Raw genomic sequence first — 6,675 nt, forward strand, 5'->3', positions numbered from 1 at the left:
CAGAAGCTCAAGGTCATACTTCTTCTCCACTTTTATTCCCACTAGAACAATTCTGTAAGGGAGGTTAGGCTGAGACATAATGAGCATCAGGTCATCCAGTAAGATGTCCTGTCTGAGTGTGGATTTGAATCTAGATTATTCTAATTCCAGTCTAGCATCATAATCACTACCCCACATGATCCCATCACTGTTTAGACTTGTTCAAAAGCCATTACACAGCTTACTCAATGTAGTATCTTCCCCACTGTGCTGAAATATAATGCACTGGCATTAAAATTATACTAATAGTATAATTATATTAAATCATACTACTAATTTTTAAATCTTGTAACTATAAACATAGTTATATTATTAATATAAGTAGTCCAAAAAGGACAGTGACACCCTGGAGCAAATTAAGACGAGGCTTACTAAGATGGGGAAGGGCCACAGTTAAAGGCTCCAAGTACACGTACCTTGCAGAAAAGGTGACTGAGATATAAAAGCAGTCTTCAAATATCTGAAGGGTTGTTCCTGAGAAGGGGGCGTGCACTTAGTCTCTATTGCGCCAGGGGGAAGGACTTGAACCAGTGGGTTAAAATTAGAAGCAAGAAAGTTCAGGCTGGACTTCAGGGAGAATTTTCTGATTATCCAAGCTGCAGCCAGGGAAACAGGCTTCCAACATGACAGGGTGGGTTCTCTAGAGATCTTGAAACAGGGCTGGATTTTTATCTCTCAGAGGTGGTCTAGTAGATCCTGTGCTGAGCAGGGGGTTGGATTAGATTAAGATCTTTCCAACAGATTTGCATAAATTCACATGGACTAGAATCCCACAATTATAGATTCTAGTCTGTGTGAATTTATGCAAATCTGTTCTCCGTTTCTCTGCTGATACTCCCTCTCTCTTGGTGATGCCTGAGGGAAACCACTTTGACTTTCTCCTTTCAGGTGGAAAGGGATGAGGAAGTTGTGGCAATGCAATTTTGGGAAGCATCATTTTTTTTTGGTTAAGATGGAGTCTCAAACAGAGAAGAGCATAAAGGGGCTGAAATGAAGTCCTGTTGTTGCCCCCTGGTGACCTTGAGGGGCATTACAACTGCTCAAGAATTTGTCAGAATCCAGCACTGAGTCTACTGTAGACTGGTGTTTCTCAACTTTGGCATCTTTGAGATGTGTGGACTTCAGCTCCCAGAATTCCCCAGCCAGCCCAAGTCCACACATCTCAAAGTTGCCGAAGTTGAGAAACACTGGTCTAGACATTCATCTTGGAAGATCCAGAGAAAGTTCAGAATTGATAAAAAGCGCAGCTTCTGCATCAAAGGTGCTTTCAGATCATCATTTATTTGGTTCCAAAAAATGCTACCTTTCATCTGTAATCCTTCAGAAAAGTGTCATAGTTGTGACTGACACAATGACAGGAAACCCAACAATTTTCTCCCTTATATTCTCCCAGGACTACTCAACCAGCTCTGTACATTTTTACCAACAATTGGATGATATCTGGAAATATTTATGTAGGATATGTAATTATGATATTTTCAAAAGTTTTAGAGGATATGTATATTCATGTTATCATGGATATTTACACACACACACACACAAAGCATACCCTGTCAAGTGCCAGTTTTGCTCTTGGCAAGTGTTTCAGGATATTCTAACATTTAATACTAGTTAAGCCAAGCTGTATATAAATATCTTAAATGTAAGTGTGATGAATCAGTGAATGTGTTAATATGTTTTCCTTGAGGTATACTCAGACATGTTATTCAAGTCTTGAGGGATGATTCAAACTGAGCTCAAATTATACCTTGGTGAGCTATGTTAATCTGCATCCCCTGCTTTAAATACACAGTTCAGTTATCAATAACTCCCTCAATGAACAGAATTCTGCCCATGTTTCTCTAGTTCAGGGCTATAATTATTAATAATTAGGGATAAATATTTTATTAAGCTCTTTTAAGTTGAGTCCTATGTACAAGCAAACAGAATGTTCTTTTAAAAATAGTATATGGATTACACATACATCTTTACTGGATTTTAAGTCTAAAATTACTTCTAGTAAATGTCAAAGAGTAATCCTTTGATTTCAAGATGAGCAGCCAACAGTTCACTGGTCTCTTTCTCCACTGAAAGAGGGGGATGTCTTCTACTGGTAGTGGTGAAGGTGTTGGACTAGGACCAGGGAGACCCAATACCAATCCACCCTCATTCATGGAATCTCACTGGGTGACTTTGGGCATGCCCCTCTCTCAGTCCACAGGGTTGTCTGGGGGAAAATAGAGTGGGGAAGACTATGAATACCACTGGAGAAAGGGGAGGATATCAATTAAAGAAATAAATATTAGACAGATTAGATAGATTTTGCCTAATCTGTGATAGGCAATAGCTTCCTGACGTACAGAAACTAGATTCAATAATAAAAGTTGATTTGATCCGATCACAGTGTACCCATGGGACACACTTGTAGACTGAAGCCAGGAGTAGCAGTAACTATATTCTTGGGTTCAAGTGCAGGGAGAGGCAGCCAACTAAACCAGTAGATGAGATGATGCCAGAGTTATAAGGGGGAGCATAGTGGAATTCTGTTTTCATATTTCCTCAAGTTAGAAGCCTATAGTTAAGCGCACATATGCATTTTTGTACACATTGTCTGAATTATTTAGAAAATTCTGCATGCTCATTAAGTGTATCTGCATTCCTAAAAGGAAAAGGTGACCTTTGCAGATATAAAGAGGATAGGATTTTGAAGGCCAAATAATTGCTTTCCAAGAGGAAAGAATTATATAGAAATCTGCAGTCAAAAAACTGATCCACAGAGTAAGGTGAACTCTGAGTTCTGTTTGTCCATGACTTAATGTTGGGACTTTTTTTTTCTTCTTCCAGGCAGTTCAGTGATTGCACAGCCCATGTTTGTTTTCAAGAAGGAACGATCTTACAAGGTAAGAACTGAAACTCCTCCCACCCTTGTGGCATTTGTTCAAGACTACGTACTCAGAATGTGTGGATCCATGTGGTTGGGGAAGTGGGATTGCAGCAGCAGATCTGTGCATGTTTAGTTGAATGTCTGCATAGAAACAGTGCCTTCAGAGATAGAAATATCAATTGACCCAGACCCCTTTATGTCTCAGTGAGTCATCTGCACACCTACAAACTGTTTATGGTAGGTTCTCTCTGTGTGATTGAGAACACATGGATGAATGTGATCTCCTATTTAGGTACATGCTGTTTGTATGTGCATAGATTTTTTTTTCAGATGTTATTCTGCATAAGCACGAGTAAGGTACTAGCAGTTTGATTGCTCTGTCTCCTTTAACAGCATTCAGAATAATGTCTGAATGGAGCTGCTGCAAATTCATATGTCACACTAACTCAGGGATCCCATACTGCAGCCAGAAGAAAGTTTTCACTGAATTCTGGTGTGAATGGAAAAGACAAACTCATAATTATGCAGGATGTTATGTAAACTAGCAATAAGATTAATGAAGTTTGTCATGTGTGGAGTAGGCTGTTGTTCCTTTTGACTCAAGTCAAGAAGGTATGGCTACAATTCCAAAAATGGTAGAATTGTCATCCCCAGGAAGGTACCCTCCAGATATGTAGGAATTCAACTTCCAGCCTAGCCTTACTAACTGGGAATTAAGGGAATGGAAGCCCACAGATCTAGGGAACAACAGATTATCTGCATTTTGCTGTGAATTTGGGAATCTGGGATAATCTCGAGTGCACTCTCAAAAACTTTGAGTGATATGGACAGTCACATAAAAGATAAATATTCAACAACCACTTTGTGCAAAGACTCAACAACTACTTGGCTTCAAGGCTACCAAGTGTTGTACAGAGACTATTAATTCATGGGAAGGCAAGAAGAGAAAGCCATGGATCTGAACCACTAAAAAGGCACTTGCAACTTTGTGCTGACAGCTGCCAATTAATTCCTTTCTTTGGCTTCATTCTTGTTTGCAATAATTAGACTTAACATAATCAAATTGTGTCTAGCCTAGGAAACTAGTTTAGCTGCGTTGGATCAGGAGATCAATAACAAGTCCTTGCAGAAGGAGCCTAACAGTCTGGATGTCCACCCTATCTTTTAAAAAAACCTTAACATCTAGCACTTTTCAATCAAGGTCTAACCAATCCTTCTTTTTGTTCAGAGGCCTGCAGAGGATCCAGTGTGCAAGACTGAAAATGGTAATTATGATTTTTGTTCAGAAACCTTTCTAGGCAAACTTGTGGAAGGGGTAGATTAGAGCATTAGAACTGGGCTTTAGAATCCAAATAACCATTTGGTGACAGCAAAGAGATGCAGAAAATTCTAAGCTGATTTTTGCAGCCCAAATCTGGCATCCCTAAATTGAGGTGATTATATTTAGGGCTGGATATTCCCCAATATCACAGACTACTCCTCATCACCTGAAACTGGTTTGCCATGATAAGTTCCTATGCAATGTTCTCCTACCTTGGCACAAAACCCAAGAATCTGTTATTGGAGAGCTGGTCCTAACGTTAGTTGCAATGAAGTGGATGTTTCAGAGGGGTGGCCTTGGGCAGATAACAAATTGAGCTTGTCCTGCTGTACTCCCAGAGCAGTCCCTTCATTGCACCTAAAGCATGCAGCTTGTGAAGTAGTTGCTGCAGCCACCTCCACATGCTTCTTTCCAGGGTCTCTCCCAGAGCAATGCATACACAGTGGGTGTTTTTCTCTGGATGATGAAGGAGGGGCAGGGCTGTTGTCGCTGCTGGGAAGGGGGAATCCATGGGACAGCACATGCACCCTCCAACTTAGGTGGCAGGTTCTCCTGGGCCCCAAGTTCTTTTGGAGCTCCTGTGTAGACCCGTGTTCTTCTTCTTTTAAATAGTTTCCATACAGACAAGTATCTAATATGACTTCATATGAGTGCTTTGCTTTTTCAGAATGAATAAAGAACACTAGCTTTAATTAAAGAGTTGGCACTCTTATATACAAGAAGGTTGGGAGGAGGAGCAGTCAGTCAGATCAGTTTCCCAACATGTTCCCCTGTGTTAGCCTGGAAATAGCCAGACCAGAAGCATAACCAGGAGCACTAACTCTATCTTTATTGTAAGGTTACATTAACAGAATCTTGCAAGTATTTCTCCCCTTCTTTCCTTTTACTCTCCAGAAAACTAGGGAGGGTCCCTTCTGAAACGCTTCCCACACCCTCCCTCCTTCTGTGGTCTGAGATACCTTTACATGCTTGTTGTTCAGTCTGTGGCTCTCCCTCCTGTCTCCCAAGGTCATTCCCACATACCATTATACCCTGGTATTGTCACCAACCCTTCTGCTTAGAACTCATATAATGGAAAAGCTCAATCCACATTTTGGGATTAGGATGAGCTAACGAAGACTTCAGTCCCATCTAGTCCTGGTGCTGCCAAGCTACAGTAATTCGTACTGTTTCATACAGTTGAACAAGTGATGTTCCTTTCATAACCTCCCTTGACATTTGATATTAAAATGGCAAAGCCAAATTTACATATATACTTTTGTCCTCTATAGCCTTGTGTTGGATTCTTGCATTACTTTAGTGCAATATATTACTGGAATTGACAGAGTTTGATACGATTATCATGTGCCGTGTTTTTCCTCCTTTAGTTCCCAGTGGATGCTCCAGAAAACGTGCAAGGGCTTCATATTTTTCTTTTCAGTCCTCTGACTCACGGTCACATAGAGGTATGGCTTCTCTCTTAGCCTTTTGTCATTTTCTGAGTTATATTTACATTGATAGGTAAAGCCTTCCAAAATTTGGTTTGGGATGTTACATCCTGAACTCATGTGGCGTTAAGTGCTGAACATCATGCTTTGATTGTCAGCCCTTTCAAAATGTGGCTTGAAATAAATGTCAGTAGAGTGACAGTAAGAGGAAATTATATGAATTACAATATACCTAGTATCTACCTTGTTTGTTAGCAAAAATAGGTACCACTATAATTATGTCAGCATTCAAATATAAATAGCTTTCTTAAGATTCTGAAATGGAAAATGCTATTGGAAAAAAAACCACTTAATTCGTACATTTCCAGAAACTCTATGTTCCAAGAAACAACCAAGAACATCGTCCTTTATCATCATTCCAACATTTCCACCTTCTCAGCCAGGTAAGTTAAAGGTCGACCTAAAAAGTGAATCCATAAAATTGATATGGGGACCTATACATTGTTTCTTCCCTTTCTTCTCTGGCCAGCCTTCCCTCCCTCCCTCCCTCTCTCTGAGAGACTGCATTTTTTAAATTAGACTCATTCAAATTAGTTTTATTCTTGTGCCACTGTATTGTTCTGACAGAAAACAGGATATCAGTACTAGACTACTGCTACAATAAATTAAATCATTGTATCACAGCTACTTTCTGGCTGGCTCCAGCTTCCTTGTCATCTGTTATCCCCATCAGCTTGCTGGCTCCAGCAAGTGCTTTTGACAAGGGCTACTCCATATGTTCAGGCTGGTCCTTTCAGTCAATTATCTCTGTAACAGAGTTCTGATGAGTTTAAGTGGACTGGATGTCAACCTTGCCAAAAAACATTAAAGGTCTTGGAAAAGTTTGAGAAGATGAAGCTTACAGAACAGCATAGTCTGGTGCCTTCCGGGCATCCGCTGAGGAGTTTGGGAACTGAAGCATGATATAACTGAAGGGCATCAGGCTAGAGAAGGCGGCTGTAACGAAACACTTGGGAATAGAACAC

Source organism: Candoia aspera, chromosome 2 (assembly GCF_035149785.1).
Source record: "Candoia aspera isolate rCanAsp1 chromosome 2, rCanAsp1.hap2, whole genome shotgun sequence".
Classification (NCBI taxonomy): Eukaryota; Metazoa; Chordata; class Lepidosauria; order Squamata; family Boidae; genus Candoia; species Candoia aspera.